This window comes from Canis lupus, chromosome 12 (genome assembly GCF_048164855.1).
Source record: "Canis lupus baileyi chromosome 12, mCanLup2.hap1, whole genome shotgun sequence".
NCBI classification, from domain to species: Eukaryota; Metazoa; Chordata; class Mammalia; order Carnivora; family Canidae; genus Canis; species Canis lupus.
In genome coordinates this window covers 36,252,380-36,271,841 of record NC_132849.1, presented here as the reverse complement: position 1 = coordinate 36,271,841, position 19,462 = coordinate 36,252,380, and the positions used below count along the sequence as shown (strand labels likewise).

The 19,462-nt window shown below is 36.8% G+C and overlaps 1 long non-coding RNA gene across 1 annotated transcript in view; it reads right to left on the bottom strand.

Annotated features, from left to right (window-relative positions):
• The window catches only part of LOC140600704 (uncharacterized), a 42,877-nt gene extending 24,986 nt beyond the window's left edge, over positions 1 to 17,891 (bottom strand). Inside the window, exons 1-3 of the long non-coding RNA XR_012003867.1 lie at positions 17,681 to 17,891; positions 7,796 to 8,015; positions 4,794 to 4,938 (exon numbers count right to left, since the gene is read on the bottom strand). This is a non-coding gene — a long non-coding RNA (uncharacterized lncRNA). The remainder of the gene's footprint in view (positions 1 to 4,793; positions 4,939 to 7,795; positions 8,016 to 17,680) is intronic.
• Between the last annotated feature and the right edge of the window lie 1,571 nt (positions 17,892 to 19,462).

The following is a 19,462-nucleotide window of genomic DNA, read 5'->3' as shown; positions in this document are numbered from 1 at the left end:
TCATGCTCTCTCTCAAATAAATAAGTAAAAATCTTTAAACAAGTAAACAAAAGCATATTTAAGAGCTCTGGCTCCTCTGGTGACCTTGAAAATATTTGATTGCCAATAACCTGACCCCATACATATATGAAGAAAGTTGGAGATTTAACTTCAAAGTAAATTTTCCTTCATCTCTTTCTTATCCATTTATCTTGTACCTTTTCTCTTTTCTCCTCACCTTTCTTTTTTACCATGTTTTAAATAGAACCACACTCTACACATCCCGGGTCCTTAAGAATCAGAAGACTTATCTTTAATTGAATGCTGTTGCTTCTTCTCAGTTAGGTTTCAGGCAGGTGGGGAATTCAGGGGCGGGGGAGCAGGGCCAGCCTGATCAAAATCTTAGCTGAGCCTCCCTGCAGAGTGTAGGGGCATGAGGATAAGGAAAAACACACAGGAGCTGGATCCACAGCACGAATATTGTTAACCACAGATTGTGACTGATTCATAGACTGAAATCTATCAAATGAGTCATGACCAGAACTTTTTTTAAATAAGATTTTAAAAATAGAATGGAAAATTGTCAGAGTGCATTTAATGTAATGAGGGCAACATTTAGGGGAGGGGACATAAGTTTATATGAAGATTATATATAAATTTATATGAGTATATATCATATATAAACATTCATATTCATACACATACATGTAATGAGTCATGGTGTAAAATAAAGTATATTACAGATCACAGTCAATAGTTTGAAAGCAACTGCCCTCGTGAATCCTATCTACTCTAACAGCTACCAAATTCCAAATTCTTTTTATAAGAAATGGATCCAGAAACTGTATCTCCCTATCCTTTCTCCACATCTCAGCCTGTATGCTTACTTGCCTACTGAGAATCTGACCAAACCCTATATTCTAGTTGTTCAAATGAAGACTACTGTCTTCACTCTGACCAGAGCCTCCTGTAGACCTGGCTATATTTCTAAAATAATTCATCCATTTGTTCAAATGCAAACCTTCAGTTAGCCAGTCATCTGTGAGAATGCTTAGACTCTTCTCCTATGCACTTGTTCGTTTTCTGTCCATCCATCTAAATGCCACCACTCTCATCTGCCCCTCCCCCATACTGCCCTAATAATCTCATACCAGTGTCCCAGTCTATGACTTCCTAAAGTATATAAGCCATATACCATGGCCACTGAAATTCTCTAACACACCATGTTGATGCCCTTGATCAAAAACATTCATTAGTTCCCCAAAATTTATCAAATAAAATCCAAACATTCTTTTATAAGCCATCGAATTGTTGGTACTTAGAGCACAGAGACTTTGTCATACACATCTTAGGACACTGTTTTCCACTAACAGGGTGGTTATCTATAGTAGGCACATAATAAATGTTGGAAGACCGAATAATACACTTAAAATTGTTATTAAACCATCAGTGTATAAAATAAAAATAAAGTTCTCTTTATGAATTAATAACTATATTAATCAGAACTTCTTCGTGGGATCCAACACCTCAAATTCTTAAGAAAGCTAAGAAAAGATGAGATCAGCTAACATTATATTCTGAGCTACCTAGGTAAATACCATCTCCTCAATGCAATATACATAGGAGCATGGCATTAAAAATGAATGAATGGATTCATTTGTATAAACAAATAAAATGACTTTTGTCCATGACATCAGCACTATATAGATTTTCATTAAATTATTTAACTTTAAACCATGGTCAGTTCTAACAAAGGGCACAAAATCAGGATTTTCATATTTGTAAATAAGTTAGACTGTCTGAAAGAGATGGCTCAAGACTTTTCTCCTATATTTCACATATGTGTGTCCAAACTATGAGGAGATGATTGACAGGATGGCCCAAAATTACTTCCACTTCCATAAAAAGGTACATATTAAATAATAATGGGAAAATAATCTCAATGCACCAACTCTACATGAAAACTAAGCTGAAATCAAAACTGACAGCTCAGTTCCAAAATGCACATTCAATCTAATGGAAGAGAATGTCAGCATAAAATAATTACCCATTATTTTCATCCTGTTTTCAGTGAAATTAACATGAAAATCTTTCAAGTTGTTGTTGGAGGAAAACTGAATACACAGGTTAATCTTATCTTTAATTATAAAAAAGCAGGGCACACATTTTTTAACATGCAAATTCAATTGTATATTACTCAGTGTGAGGAAGGTTTGCCATCATGGAGAAAATATCTTTCTTTTAGAACAATGGTACCAGGTGCTAACAAATGCATTTCTATTTTTGGTTGTAATTTAATTCTACTCACAAAGAAATGTGCTAGACAGAAACACAGATAAGAGAAAATTACATCTAAGTTTTGTTTTATTTTAGCATTAGCTAACTAGATGAAAACCTATGGATCTTTGTAGGAAAAGAATTCTAATTTTTAAAATACGTTGTAATAGGATGCTTAAGAGTCATAAAGCATTTTACAGTTTATAAAGCTTTTCAAAGATGTTGCCACACCCCCTTTGCTGAACTTGCAAGTTTTAGGTCCATTACACTGATGTGATGCGTTGTGATGTCATCAAGAATCATGTTGCAGAAAAATATTTACAGCAGATATTGAAAATAATGTCAATCCTATACTAAACAGAGGTTTAGTATTAACTAGAATAGGAATGGCAGAGAATTCTCTAGATTACTCTTTCTCAAATTTCCCTGCTGGTTGTTCTGAGGTTGTATCTTCCAAGCAGAATGACTTAATAATACAAGACAATTGTAAGGGTTTTGCTGTTGCTGTTGCTGTTGCTGTTGCTGGTCTTGTTTTTGATCTACAGTAATCTCTACAGAATAAGCTCTGTGATTTCTCTGCTATCTTCCAATTTAGGTAACTGTTCCTTGAGAAGACGACTCATAGTACGATGATAACATTTTGATTAGAACCAGGCTGCCTGGGTTGAAACTTAGCTCTGCCACTCAACAGTGTGTCCTTGGGCAAGTTACTTAACCTCTCTCTATAAGTGTATGAAATGGGGTTGAGAATATTTCCTACCTCAGAGTATTGCTTTGAGGATTAAATGATGTACTTAAAACACATAGGGGATTGAAAGTAGTAAAATTAGAGTTTAACCTTAATTTTGTAAAATATTAAGAGCAGTTTTTGAGTGTTGAGACTATGTGAAAGGTATTTTTCTTACTTGTGGATAATTTTAGATTTACAGAGAAGTTGGAAAGACAGTAGAGAGAGCTCCCATTTCCTCCCCATGGAAATGTCTTCTATAACTATGGTACATTCGTTAAAACTGGTATATTGATATCCACCTTACTACTAATTAAATTCCAGGCCATATTTAGATTTCACCAGTTTTTCCACTGATGCTCTTTTTCTGTTCCAGCATTTTGCTTTACCTTTAACTATCATGTCTCCTTAGTCTCAGTGGTCTATGACAATCTTAGAATTTCTTTGTTTATCATAACCTTGGCAGTTTTGAGGAATACTGGCCAGGTGTTTTGTAAACTGTGCATCAATCTGGGGTTTTCCTGTTTTGTTCTCATGTTTAGACTGAGGATATAGGGTTTTCAGAAAAATACCACAAAGATGAAGTGGCTTCCTCATTACATCAAATCAGGGGTATGTGACAACAAAATGACTTACCCTAGTGATCTTAACTACTTGGCTAAAGTGGGGTCCACCAGGTTATCTCCACTGCTAAGCTACTATTGTTTCCTTTCCATAGCAAAATCTGGAGACAGGGGTGCCATGTTTCTAGATCCTATCAGAAGACAGAGCTAGGAAATAGTATGAGTGACTTCTATTTTCTTCTTTTTTTTCTTGTCTATAGTTTCTAAATTTCCTGCTAATAATGTTGTATTCATTTTCTATTGCTGCTGTAGCAAAATACCACAAATGAGTGCTTTAAAGCAACACAAATTTATTATCTTACAGTTCTATAGTTTATAGGTACAATATGGGACTTACTAGCCAAAATCAAGGGGATCAATAGGGTTGTGTTCCTTTCTGGAGACTCTGGGGCAGAGAAAGAATCCACTTTCTTGCCTCGTACAGCTTCTATAAATGCCCATATTTCTTAGCTTCTATCAGCTTCTTCTATCCTCAAAGCCAATAACAAAGGGTCAGGTTCTTCTCAGACAGCATCATCTGATCTTTTGCTCTGCTTCCCTACCCTACTTTTAAAGACACTTGTGATTGCATTGGGCCCAGTGAGCTAATCCAAAATAATCTCCCTATTTCAAGGCCAGTTAATTAGCAACTTTAATTCTTTTTCACCATGTAAAGTAATATATTCCCAACTTCTGGGTACATGGACGTCTTTGAGGGGTTGAGGAAGCATTATTCTGCCTATTACAAATGTGAATTATTTTGTAATAAGAAAAACAGATAGGTAATCATAAACTAGTCATTCACAAAACTTTCATCTAACCAGTAACATTGTTTTGCTCTGCAAATTAGAAAAAGTACCTTTTTTTCAAGGAAATTTATTTGTATCTGATGAAATATTGTCATAATATATTGGTTTGGTTAGAACAGGACAGTAGTATATTAAAAACACAACGTCTGTTATATTATAATAAATATATATAAATCTACAATGACTATTATATAAATGATATCTCCCTAAATATCGTGCCCTCATGCTGTAGATGACCTGCCCTAGCATCCATAGTAGCCAAAGGAGAGTTAAGTGCACTGTTGCAAGACAGGCCCCACATTAGGCGCTTTTCACACATACATTAAATTATTTAATGTTCCTCATACTCTGCTAGGTGAGGATTAATACCCCGCTGAATTTAGATGAAACTTGGGGTACCTGGATGGCTGAGTTGGTTAAGCCTGCTTTGGGCTGGAATCATGATCTCAGGGTCCGGGGATCAAGTCTGCCATTGGGCTCCCTGCTGAGAAGGGAGTAGGCTTGTCTTTCTGTGCTTCTGGGCCCCCACTTGTGCTCCCCCTCTCTGGAATAAATAAATATTTTTTTTAAAAAATTAGCATCTAAGTAAGACTAAGTAATTTTCCCAATGTCATATAGCTACTAAGGGTCAAAATTAGAATTAAAAGTCAGTAAGCCTAATACCAGAGTCTTCATTCTACAGGCATCACCCTATGTCTTTCAAAGCCAAAAAAAAAAAAAAAGGTAAGAACGCTGAGTTCCTATACATGTTGGAAATGCAGGTTCAGGAGACTCCCCAGTCTTTCTGCTAAACCAAGGTCACCATATCTCTTTTTCCATGTCACCGTACTCTGCCACCACCACAATTTTTATTATATTTAAAACAAAGACTATATTTTTTTTCTATCACACCAATAGCACAATTATTTTTAAAATTGTTCCAGTGCCAAATGGAAGTAAGGAATAGAAACCAAAACTATACATGGTTAGTAAACAAAATTCAATAAGAAAAAATTAAATAAATAAGCATGAGGAAAAATGTTTACCCTTGCTATTTCAAATAAATATAAATTAAAGCAACATTTGTGAAACATTTAGACTAAAAAAAAAAAAGCTGGGATTTTTAAATAGCTCTTCACATTTGGAGAGGTTCCTGTGGAACTGGGATACTCATTTACTCCTGGTGGCAAATGGAAACTGGTACATTTTTGGAAAGCAACGGAAAAATAGCAAGAACTATACACATTTTCATGTATCTTTGATCCAGACAATCCAGAAAGTGAAATAAGTAAATTATTCAACAGTATAAAAATATTTACATGCACAGTATATTTATCATCAAAAACCTAGAAATACCCTAAATGCACAACAGCATAATGGTTTAGTAAATTATAGTACATCAACTTGATAAATTATGTTGTTATTAAAATTGTAATTGCAAAGTAAATGTAGAAATATAGAAAATGCTTTTATTTTATAGTTTAGTGGGAGGGAAAACATAAAAAGAAGCTTGTATTCTATGATTGTAACTGTAAAAATGTGTATTTATTTAGACAAATACTGAATTTTCTCAATTCTAAAAGGTGTATTATTAGCATGTCAACAGTGTGAAATCAGGATGCATCTTAACAATCAATATTGTCTTATATTTAACTGGGAGCACTTCTTTCTTAGAGGTACATAGGATAATAATACATTTTAAATTAAGTGAAATATTTAAATTAAGTGAAACTAAGTACTATTAGGAAATAGGGCAAATATGGAGCCATGGTGTTGAGACGCTTTAGGTGTTTCGTTTTACCTATGTCCAAAAATAAACTTTTTTCTGTAACAACTTTAAAAGAATGATACATGAATGGAGTTAAGTGAGTCCAATGGGTGATGGAAAATTCTAGAAGCATTCATATGGATTCATAAGGACTTTTCATAGGCAATGAATAAACCATCTTTTAAGCAAAGTATGGAAGGAATTCTAAAGGCAGGAGCCTATTTTTAGCAAGAAAGCATGAAGAGGAAAGGGGTTTCAAATGTTTTCTAATCTACCTTGTGATTTGTAGGATGCAGTTTCTTTTATGTCTAACTTAAGGAGGATCAGGAATCCTACGCCATGGAGTAAAATTTAGAAATTAAAGATGACAGCACCTATCTTTCTTATCATCTTTTATTAAGAGTGGTTCTGAATTCAGACATAATTAAATTTGGCATGAAGGATTTGTAGGTAGGTAGTTTTAATCTCACAAAAATTCTTGCCCAAAACAAGAAAAAAGTGATATAAACTTCACGTGGGATCAGAAAGAGTCCTCAGTTTTAAAAATACAAGTAAATAGTGAATGTAAAAAATGGGAGCAATATTAGGAAAGAAGTAAATATCAGATATTTAAAAGTAAAATTTATCACAAACATTTTGAGTTTTTAATCAACTATAGTTAGAGCAAACAGAAAAATGAGATATCAATCCATTCATTTTCTTTTTTTTTTTTTGTGAGAACATAGGAAATAAGACTTATTTATGTCTAAATGAAATCAAGAGTTAATGCAACTCAGAGAGTAACCTAAATGAGAAACCTGATTAAGTTGTAAAAAAAAAAATGTCTGAGATCTGTAATCATCAGAAACTAGAAATCCTAACTACAATAATTGAGTCTAAATCATCTATGGCTTCCTCCCTTCCTCAGTAGTGGAGTCCCCATTTTTAGTGGGACACATTACCTCCAAGACCAGTTTTCATTTTCCAGCTCTTCTGTGGCCTGTGGCCAAACACTGAGCAATGAGATATAAATCAAAGTCTTATATGACCCAACTGGACCTCTTTAAGTCCACTTTTTTTATTTATTTGTTTGTTTGTTTGTTTGTTTGTTTTTATTGACATATAGTTGGTGCACAATGTTACATTAGTTTCAGGTGTACAACATAGTATTTGACAAGTCTGTACCTTATGATGCGCTCATCAAAAGTTTAGTTACCATACAACACTGTTAAAGTACCACTGACTCTATTCCCCCTTCCTCATCCAATGACTTACTCACTCCATAAATAGAAGCCTGTATCTCCTACTCCGCATCACCCAATTTGCTCATTCCCCCACCTCCTTCCACTCTGGTGGTCACCAGTTTGTTCTCCGTATTTAAGGGTAAGACTTCTCTTTTATCTTTTAAAAAGGAGATGAACCATTTCATCTTCCTCCAGTTCCCTCTGCAGCCACTCTTCAGTGTATATAATGCCTAGAGCTCCATGAAGCAACTTAGGTCATGGATTGACACAGTAACTAGCAGCCAATGCTAAGACTGGCAAAGCAGGAGAGATCCTAGGACATGAAGCCACCACGGGTCTGCTCTCCCAGCCTTGGATGACCACCCCTAGATGCCCCTTGCACATCTTCTGTCTTGATTAAGCTACAATTATTTTTGGTATTTGATACTTACAGTTGAACTCAAGCCATAACTTATATGTTAAGTGTATGTTATGTTGCTCCTGCTTTGTCAGGAACTGTTGTAACATTCTTCAGAGAACAGGTTTTATTTGTTGGGTTTTTTTTTCACCTCATTCTCCAAATTGAAGAATCCATAAGTACCAACATCCACGCAATGATGCTGTGCTCTGCCTTTATGGATTGGCACTAAGAGGAACCAAGATGAGAAGGAACTGCAAAATACAAGGGGTGTAGTTGGATAAGATGGTAAGGAGGAAGAGAGTCAGCAAATGGAATGTCTCCTCTTCCCTGTAGAATATTTATTAAATGCATCTTTAGCTACTGGAGAGGTGGAAGACTAAGGTTTAAAGCTTTGGATTTGAAATCAGAAAACATTCTTAGTTCTGGTGCTGTGACCTAGAGGTCTTTCTGCAGTCTCACTGGGTCTGTTTCAATAGTTGACTAGATACCAATCTCTAGTAGGTGGGACAGCTTTAGGGTAAAATGAAATAATCTTTGCAGAAATGTCCATTTTCATAGTTTTTATGGGTTTAGACTCCTTGAAATGATTAGAAGTGCTCTCCCTACTGACTTTTTTCTCAAACACTGATCTTTGTCTAGAATACATTTTCTGACCATCCCTTCATTATCATTTTAAAACATTCTGAGAAAAAAAAAAAAAACATTCTGAAGTCCCACTTCATGGATATAATTCTTAAGACCATTTTCCCCTTAACTTGCAAACTGAGTGTTTCATGCAAATGCATTTGATTACGGAAAATTTTGTTTAGCCCTGATAGTGCTTACTTAATGGTCAATTTCTAAAGAGAAATAAATTTGGGGTTTACTTTCAACTGGCTCCTAGCATGGTTAATTCAACTCATATTCATTAATCATCAACTATGTGCATATCACTATGGCAGCTAAATAGATACTTTTTTGAGGTTGAGGGTGAGGTTGGTAGAGGTGGTGGTAATGAGGATAATTCAGCATACAATGTGACTAAGGGCCAATTAATAATTAATAATGCACCCTCAATTAATAATGAAGAATCCTTCATGAGCTCATAAAAAATGCAATCATGAACTCTATGCCTTTCACCTCACATCCAAAGCCTGCTTGAAGAAGGAGATATTTATGAAGGACTTTCTGATAGTCTTTCCATTCTTCCTAGCATCTCAGGTTTTGCCCTCAAATCAAGTTAATCCCAGGGAAGGAGCACACTTGTCCTGAGACATAGTGGCCCTTGAAAATGGATCTCATATAGAATTGTCTCTTTGTAGTTTACCAAGAAATGATACTAATGTCACACAGCTTTGTGCCTTGCTGTTGAGAATATGATCCACCGTCCTTAGGAGAAGTTCCATGATCAATTTAGTTTAGATTTTAATCCAGGGAAGTATTTTTTCTCACCAACGTTGATATTATTCTTTTAGATATTAAAACTATATCCCAAGCCAACTTTTGTTTTCATCTCGGTTGCCAACATGAGCCCAATTTCTTGTTCACCTCTCACAAATCTGAAGACCCGCATAGTATGAACACTGAGATTTCTTCTTTTTCCTTTCATCTTCCTGCCCATCTTATTTTTTCTCTGACTCAAACTTACATTTGCCCTAGTCTTAACATTTTTCTCTCCTATTTATATTTCACTGTGTTGATATATGTGTTGGCCATAAACAACTTAAAACCTGTTACAGAAGAAGACAAAGAATAGATAAGTAAATTAAACTAATGAATAAAATAAGGATCCACATTATATATAATTCAGGCAAAGATTGGGCAAATATTCCCTGAAATATTCCAAGGACCTGAGTCCTAAGGTCATTTCACTCTACACATACCTGCCTATCCAGATATGATGGTGCTGGTGCCATGGAGTCTTCTCAACCCACAGCAAATCAGCATAAAAACTCTGAAAACTATCCCTGATGCCACAGAGCTGGAAACATTGACCTGAAAGAAAATCTTTAGCCTCCTAAGAAAATTGGCAGTCCCACAGGATGAGAACTTCTGGAGGTCCTTGAACTCTGGCTTCACCGTGTCACCAAAGAAATCTCCACATATGGCAGTAAGAAAACAAGTACACTGTGGAGCCTGGCCTGTTCTAGGAAAATTTGCCACATAAAACAAAGGTTCGTCTCGGTTTGTTAAGACAATTGGAAGGTTGACATTTGAAGTCAGGTCAGTTAATAGCTGACTAGGCCAACATTTCCATACAACTGCATTCTCAATCAGGTAATCATTAATTAAACATTAACTAAGCACTTACTATTTGTAGGACACAGTGCTAGCTGCTGTGAGGGACATAAATATAAATAAGTCATAAGTCCAGTGCTGGAGAAGCTGGCAGTGGAGTGAGAAAGGCTGAATTAATACTCAAAAACCCATAAATACACAGACAACCCACTTCAAATGCTGTGCAGGAAGTATAGTGTTTCATGGGGTGGAATTAAGAAAGATTTCATGGAGGTTATAAGTTTTAAGGTAATTCTTGTAATGTCTAGAGCAGGTAAAATGGACAAGAGAAGTATGACAGGTAAGGGGAAAAATGAGCACAAAGTGAGAAATACTCAGAAAAGATCCCAAAGCTAACCCACTTAGGCTGCTTCAGTAAAAGTGGAAAAAAATAAGCCACTTGGCCTGGCATGCCGTAGAACAGTGGGGAAGGACACTGGGGAAGAGCATTAGCATAGGCTCATAAGTTTGTTCTAAATTGAGTGGAAAGTGAGATATCCTTGAACATTTCCAAAAAAGGGAATGATAGCATCAGAGATTCCTTGAGAGGTTTGATCTGGAACCAAAATGAGGGATGAGCTGGGGAGAAAGTAGTAGCAAAAAAAGAAACAAATCCGGTCTCCTGTTTGTTTAACACCTCCTCACTGAACGGCAAGTGTTGATTCTACACCAGTTGTGTACCCTACATAGCGAATCACACACAAAATCACTACCAATAATCCTTGGAATAATTTACTACTGAAACAGAGTTCTAATGATATGAAGCAAAAATAGGTTTCTGAGATACAGAAATCTGTGGTTGCATCACCATTAAACTATCTCAATCATTTGAGTTGAAAAAAAATCAGAGTATTTCCAGCAGTGTCTTTGGATTTTTTTTACTCTAGCAATCAAATCAGCAAGGGGTCTGGTTTCCTGAACATTATTGAGTGGAAATGTTTACTTCTGCAAATCTCTGCCTTTGCCTTCAAAACTTTAAGTGTATTGGTTCTCCTCTAATTCCTTAAGTGCTTTTGCTCCATGGCCACCCATCTGAACAGCAGAAAAACCTTCAACAAAGCAATTTCTGTCACAATCAGAACTAGTCTGAAATTTAGACTTAATGTAAAAAATAATTTATTTTCTGCTTTTCAATGTCCTTTTCCTAGACACCAAAGAATAATTCTATTAAAAATACAATTAGCCGCGATCACCATGCATATCCAATGCAATGTTTCCTTAAAGCCTTCTTTGAGCACATCGTTTTTTAAAAGTTCTGTGGTTCCAAATATACTTGAATGTGTCTGCCGAGGGGTCATATCTGGACGTAGTTACCCATTTGTTGTGCGTGCCATTCTCCTAAATTCTGCTGCAGCTAACCCACTGAAACTCTTTTCAACTCAGAGTAGCCTTCTCACTCTAATTAAAAGGAGTATATTTGCAAAGTTGCACATTCCTCCCCTTGGTGAGAAATGGTAATCTTTTTCATTAATATTATTTTTGAGAACTTTTTATGAACCTCAAAAGATAAAATTAAAAACCTGTTCCCCCCCAAAAAAAATTCCTGCATCTTGCATACATGCATGCATGATCATATATTGACATTTTTTAAATTTTTAAGGGAATAATAGGTTACAAATCAAATGAAAGTGCTCTTTGTCTCCTCTTACCCTCCAACTCAATTTCCTCCCTCCTTCTCAGAAGCAACTCCTATATATATATTTATTATTATTAATTATTATTAACATTATTATATATAATATATTATTTTTATATAAATATATAATATATTTTATATATGATGCATTTATTTTTTATATATTCAATACATTACTTATGTACTTGTGATATTGGGCATATATTTATGTATCCATAGATAATGCATATTTTTTTGTGTGTGTTGCTTTCCACATTTAAATAATCTGCATCATAAAATGATATTGTTCTGCAGTATTTCCATTTAATATTACATTTGTGAGATCTATCCATGTTCCCGTAGAGAGATTGTATTCATTTATTTTTTTACCTCTGGATTATGTTCCATTGTATGAACAAACCCCATTATATTTATTCTGTTAGGATATTTCTTTATATTTTTTTCACTTAGGTTGTTTCAAATATTTTACAATGCTGAAAGAGGAGCAGCTTTATGCAGGTCTGCTTATGCAGTTAGATGAGCTTCCTCTTTAGGATATAGATTTGGAAATGAAATGAATATGCACTTTTAGTTTTTTTGGAAACTGCCAAATTGTTCTCCAAAGTGATGATATCACTGATATCCTACTGGCTATTCAATCTTTTTCATTTTTGCTAATCTGATGGGTGAAAATTGCTACTAATTGTTGTTTTCACTTGCATCCCCAAGATTATGAGCAAGGAAGGCTTAGTGAAACTCTTTTGTAACACACTGGGGAACTGGCCTTGGCTACAAAAAGGTGACAGCACTGTCAGCAGCCCTGTCTTGGCAGGGACCTGTGTTATCGTCAGGTTGCACACTACCACTCACAAGGTTCAAAAATGTGCCAGAGTAAGATCATCAGCCCCAAAAGGCCTGCACAGTAGACCGTGCCTAGCAAGCTTTTCAGGGTTGCATAAGAATACGAAGCAAAAAACTCCATGCATCCTCTGTGCAAGGGTAGAGTGAAGAGCAGCCAGGGAGACTAAGAATGTCTATACAAGAGAGATATTTCAAAAAATAGAAATTTTCTGTTCAAAGCAGTAAACTTCTATCATACTCCACTGAAGTAGAAGTTTGAAACTTGCCTAGCTGTAATCAGGGGTCCTGTCACTCTCCTGTGATCTCTTTCCCTTTGTTTTTATCCTCCCGAAAAAAACCTGGAACATACCTCCTTCACCTAGTGATTCACAGGGAAGCAATAAAGTACAAACTGGAAGTCAGACGTCAACCCTGGGCCCCGTGTTGCTGGTAAACTAACTAATGCAACACCTTGGGCAAATCAATTTTCTGCTAAGTCTTCTCTTTCTTACAGGATGATAAATTAACACCAAAGGCCATAATCTTGGATTTGTAGCCTTTATGTCTTAGATTTTCCTTCATCACCATCTAGCTAAATAAAACTTAAGATTTGGCCCTGTCTGTCCCTCCATCCCATCTGTCTCTCTGTCTCTCTCTCTGTCTCTGTGTCTGCCTGTCTCTGTCTGTCTGTCTCCCTCTCTCTCACACACACACATACACACACAGAGAGACTACCATTCTAGAGACTGAGAGATCACCTATTCCAAGTTGCTTGCTGACTAGCACATCCCATGGAAGGAGGATGACCCACCAGAAACAGCAGGACCAGACCTTCATCTAGAGCAGTGAGTTCCTGTCCTGCCCCAAACCTGCTTTCTCCTGCCTTTACAGCCAAGCTCCCTTTTCCTTCCTTGCTGATTCCCTTCTAAGGTTAGCATGATGAACTAGAGAAAATCCCCAGAGACCTTCCCATTTCCCTCATCACTCGTACCAGTTGATGTAGATTTGTCATTCATTCTACAAAGAACTAGGCTAGAGGATTTCCTTCCCACCAATGGATTTTGACTTCCATAGTCCTCTTAGAGGGCAACAATACCATGTCAAGGGGTCTCTCTGACTCAGTGAGTCACAGAGAGTGCAAAACTCGCCCAGGCTTTATGCAAACAATCCCTGTGTATGTGTCTGTAAAGTTAGGGCATGGAGAGTGTGGCTGGCAGACCAGCTCCATGATCTGTTTCTTGGTGTTCACACACTTCTATAGTCCACTCCCTCTGTGTATCGGCAGTATCTGTGACTTTATTCTAACCAACAGAATTGATTACGGTGATGGGATGTCATTGTCTGATTACATTATGTGTTGGTTCCTCTGCATAGAAAGAGAAAGGTCTACACTAAACCTATTCTTTCAGCCCTGTGACCACAGTCCACTGTGTGACCTCCCTCCTCTGCTGAGAGGAGACCAGGACCTTGGATACCTGTCACATATAAAACCAGACTATCCAATCACAGTGAAGACCTCAGGGCTTTCATGCCGTTTTCAATATCTGGCTGTGCAGAAGAAATGTAGAAAAAGTCACAGTAGGGTTTTTAAAGGGGCAAAGGACTGAAGCATGTCTCTACCCTTCCAGTTAGATAGACTCCAATCACTAGTCCCCAGCTACTCCTACTGATTCTGATACAACCCAGTCAGGCTAGGCTATTGCAGGTGAGTCCTTTCTAGAACTAGTATAGGAACAGAATATTTTATTATGCGCTACACAAACCCTGTATAATCAGGCCCCTGATCATTTGTCCTATATTTCTACACTCCTGTCACACCTCCTTTTAGTGCCAGTACTCATCTTGCTTTCTCTTGCCATGGGCATTTGCACATGCTCATCCCTGACATGCTATTTCCTTCATTTTCACAAAGTTAATTCCTTCCTCAGATCTCAGCTCAGGTGACATTGCCTCCAGAGAAACCTGTCCTTACCTCTGTAACTAGACCTAATGCCCAGTGACAGGCCCTCAGGATATGATAGCTCTCACCTACTCAACACTTGTCACAGCCTAACTGTCCATTAGCCTGTGTCACTATTTGCTTAATGCAAGCCTTGCCCCACTAGACTCTGAGCCACACAGGCGAAAACCAAGACAAGTTTTGACTTCTCTCATTGACTTGACATTAACTTGCCAACACTGAGCCTACAGCTTGGCACGTAGTATGGTTTAACAAACATTCATTCAATAAAGAACTGAATAAAACCTATTTGTCTAAAATAATTGAGGAAAAGATGAGCCCTGGCCTGAGTGTCAGGGGATCTGGCTAGGAACCAGCTTTCCACTCAATTTCAGCGTGACATGAAGCAAGACATTCCAACCTCCCACTTCTCAGTTTCCCCAGTACCTTGTGGATCTTTAGATCTCTGATTCACTGACAACGTTGCCAGTTAGTCAGTTGCCTGTTATTGACATTGTTACCACTGTACTTTTCTTCACTTTGCCTCTTCAAGGAAGCAATGATGGGAAGACCTCTGAAATCCTGCTTCATTTCCTCAGAGCCCTACAAATTCTCAATAAAAACTTCTCAAAAGCACTACACGCTGCATGGAAACCACAGAGTCCATTGGGGCCTAAAGTTAAAAGGTCATATTGTGTAGAATGGTCCTCATAGTCATCTGGGAACAATAACTAAAACATATAAATTACAAAACCTGGATGGCCAGCAGCTGTATCCATGGAAACAGATGTTGGCTTGGCCAAAGTGCTTTATAATGATTATGATTAATCATCCTTGAAATCACTGTTATTTATTGGTGTATAACTGATGGAACCATGTTGGAAGGGCTATATTGTACAGTTTTACAAATTTCCAGTTGCTAGAGCTAGCACCCTGGCCATAAAATAGCAAAAAAAAATGTTCTTTAAAATATACTCATTAAATATCAGTCAAAGAGAACAGGAAAATATAAAAGCCATAGCTTGGAATAATAGTCAATAAAAACGTTGTGCCAACACAAGTCACTAATGTTCAAAATAAATATTCTTCCATGCTTCATATAAACTTAGTGCTAAAAAAATTACTTAAATAAGTGGGAATCCTTTGTGAGTTCTCTTTAAATCTTGTTCACAATTCTGCTTTATCTGTGTTTAAGTCAGAACCATACATCTGGGAAAAGGTTATGGGTTCATTTATTGTTGCCTCTTCCTTTAGCTAATCTTCCTTGTCACTAGTATTTTCTACCTATATAGTGTTGTAGATATTCTAAAGTTAGATTCTATTGTATGCCACCAATTAAGTGTGATTTATTTTAACTTAATCACATGTATAATTGAAGGATGACTAGAGTTTGGGAAAAGGCTTCATTCAAACATGTTTGGGATGGAACTGGAGGACACTTTATGGAAACAAGAAGTATCTGGTTCTTTTAGAGCTTCCTCTTAGCTTCCTCATAGCCTCTTACGACTCTGTGTCCCAACCCTGACCATGAAGCCCAACAGACATCTAACAAAGCATGCACAATCTTACTTTCCTTCACCTGTGTAATGACGTACATCTGAGACAGAGGAATACCAAGGGATATGCCAACAAACTCAGAGGCCACTGTGGGCTTGGGTGCATTCCTAATGCATGTTTTCCCAGAACATGTCCAACTCCTCAAATACATACAGCATTGTTTTCAGGGACAGTAGAAGGCTGAGAGAAAGGGCCAGAGCCTCAGGTACTGTTGATATAAGACTTTCCTAAGCACATTCATAAAGCTACTGCCATATCATTCTTGATCTAGTGCCACAAATTAACAGCAAGCCCCTGGGCCCTAAGCTATGCTCTTCGAACAACTCTGGGATTGTTCTGCACAATGCTCTGATTGTCTGTGGGGTGGGGCAGAGAATTGGAGTGGGTGCTAGGAGTTTGCTATAGCAGCCATGCTAGGATATATTCTAAGCACCAGGTGTGTTAGCCACTTGATGTGCAGAGAGGCTCTGAGATGTGTGCACAGCCACAGTCACAGCAAACCTCCTGTCCTAATATATTCAGTAGATGTAGTGAATGACTCAGCATGCTCTGTGCATTGGGGAAGGATAAGGCAAATATGGTAAATTGGAAACTAATAAACAAAGCAAAAATGTTTTAAAGGAAGCAAGATTTGCAATTATTCTCCAGTAATTTCAGCTAGAGTCCTTTATATGATACATCCTAGAAGGGTAAACATGAAGATTGCATGCTAAATATTTAAATATGCAGAAAAGCAGAGGACTCCCCCAAGGAGGCTTGTAGGATCTGATCATCAATCCAGAGAATTGAGAGCTACCTGAAAAGGCCACTTGATCCAACTCTCTGTACCTTCCAGAACTGAGAATCGTCATTCTGTGTGTAGATAGCCTTGGAAAGAAGATTCCATGATCTTATTTCAGGGCATATTCCAGAGATTCATTATAAAGTACAATAAAGAGAAGCAACTACATAATGTAATCTATTTTTGTGGTCCTCAACTGGGGAGGACATTGCTTTCTGGGATACCTGTAGCGACATCTGAAGACATGTTTTACTATCACAACTGGTGGGGAAGGCAGGTGTTACAGATGTCTAGTGGATAGAGGCCAGAGATAATGTTAATCTTCCTACACTGCACAGGACAAAACATTATCCAGACTAAAATGTCAATAATGCCAAGTTTGAAAAACCCTTATCTAGACAAATAGTCAGTATGACTAAATTATTCCTCTCTGAAACAGTTAAGGGCAAAAAAAATCATAGTTTGAATAACTGAACGAATCATTAAGTCATCTGTGTGTACAGTGTCTTGGTCTCAGATGACTGCATTAATTTCATTGAAGGATAATATTGATAATTATTGAAATAAAATTAATAGACAACTTTAAATTGCCTAACATGCAGGCAGACCCTATCTTGAAAAGGGTCACTATTTGAGGGGGGGGGGGGTTAGCATGCATAAAAGGTGTTTTAGAAAAGGAAGCAATCCATTCTTCTCGGGTGTGAGGGAAATTTTCATATAGAAAGCTGACTTTGAACTCTCAAGCTAATTACACTTTGCTTTCTAATAATACAACTTGGCCATACTTTGGAACCCTTGATTTCAGTAATACCAAGCACTCTTCCAAATACTTCACATTCATTATTTCATCATATTTTCTGAACAATCCTATGAGGTAGAAACTATTATTCTCATCTTAGAGATGAAACAGACTCTAGTGGTGACTTACCTGTCTCCAGAGTGAGTGTATGTAACTGCTGTGCCACACAGCTTCCATGAAAATGGAGCCAAGTGATTTGGGCCACATGTATCACTTCCCAGTCATTAGCCTCTCCCCTCCATGGGGAGTAGCTAACAGTCTTCAAGTTCATTACACCATTAGCATTCATTATTCTAACAGCAACAGGATATTTATTTCACAAAATTATCATCGTGGGTTAGGCTCCACACTGTGGAAGGAAAGAGGTCTTCAAATTATCATAGAAATGGTAACATTTAAGTAGCTATCTGGGATATTAACTCTATAAGGAATTTTATCTTAGCCTATATTCTCCAAATGGGCAAAACCAAATGTTCCTGTCATTGCTTCTTTAAAGCCAAATCATTTTAACCCTGATTGTACGAATACAGTCTAAACTTAGCTTTCATTTCATTCATTCATTCACACATTCACTTATTCATTCAACAAAGGCATACTGATAATCCACGATGTTCTGGACAATGAGCTGTATACTTTGGCTATAGCGATAATAAACTAGATACAATGCCCAAAATCTCATGGGCATTCGATTCATTCTCATTCGATGAAAATTGAGCTTTAAGATTAAAAGATCTCCAGGTAAGTAAAGTAGACATAATGTTTCTTATCTTTGAATTATTACCATCATTATTCATTTGAATTTCCAATTTAGACCTAATCTCACTATAAAATGTTCGGTGTTTTCCCATGTTTGTTTTTCACATAGATGTAGGTATGATCTTTGGAAGGCATGAATAAAATTGAAAGAATGTCTTCACCTAACTCTTTCTGAGGTATTTAAATAACATATAAAAATGTATTAATCTAAATATACTAATATGATTCTCTTATCTTGATTCCCTTTTTTTTCAGAGAATTTCTAAGTTTCATTCCAATGTAGAGTAACTAAAATATTTTCACAAATTTATTCCTAAAATAAAATATTTCAGACAGAGATTTTAGATGCAATTTCATTTTATATCATGCATCTTTTTCCACGTTCTATTTTAGAGATCTCCGTTGAACAGCTTTGCTACATCACTTTAACTGTAATAAGGAAGATTTTATGTTTGTTCACGTTGCTCCCTGCATCTGGAAACCCCTATTTTCTCTTCACCAACCAATCTGCAAACTCTCCCTTCAGAACTCTATTTGAGATTATTTCACTTATGTTTATGTGTTTATTTTCATATTTTGCCCTATTCCTGAAAAGATTTGAAACAGCCTACAACAAGACACATCAAAGATAACCCTATGGCATCTGTTAAAAGTGGGGCAAGAGAAGAAAGTAAAACAAGAGTAGAAGCAGAGCCAGGAATGAGTCGAAAAATGCATATCATAATAACCCACATGTGTGCAATAGGTGGGCCATAAATCTGGTCCTAAATTTTCTGGCAGCCAACATGAAAAGTTATGCAATTCACAGTGTCCATAAGATACCAACAATCCAAATTTCCTGGGGAAGTCTAATTGTTCTTGGTACTCAGACAAGATAGGAACTTTCCCTGGAATCCTCATAAGTAGGTGATATAATGAACAATCATCACAGCTTCTTTACAATTCATACAACAAGATCCACGGGGCTGCTTATTAAAATAACTCGATATATGCTACTGGCACATACATGGATTGATACAGAGAAAAAGTTTTCTTCTGGAAAGGGGGAAAGAGAAGACAGAGATGATTGGCACAACAGAAACAGAGTTCCAGCCTCTGCTTATCAGCTTGGATCTAAGGATTTAATTCAGAATATCTGGCATTGGAAGAATTTTA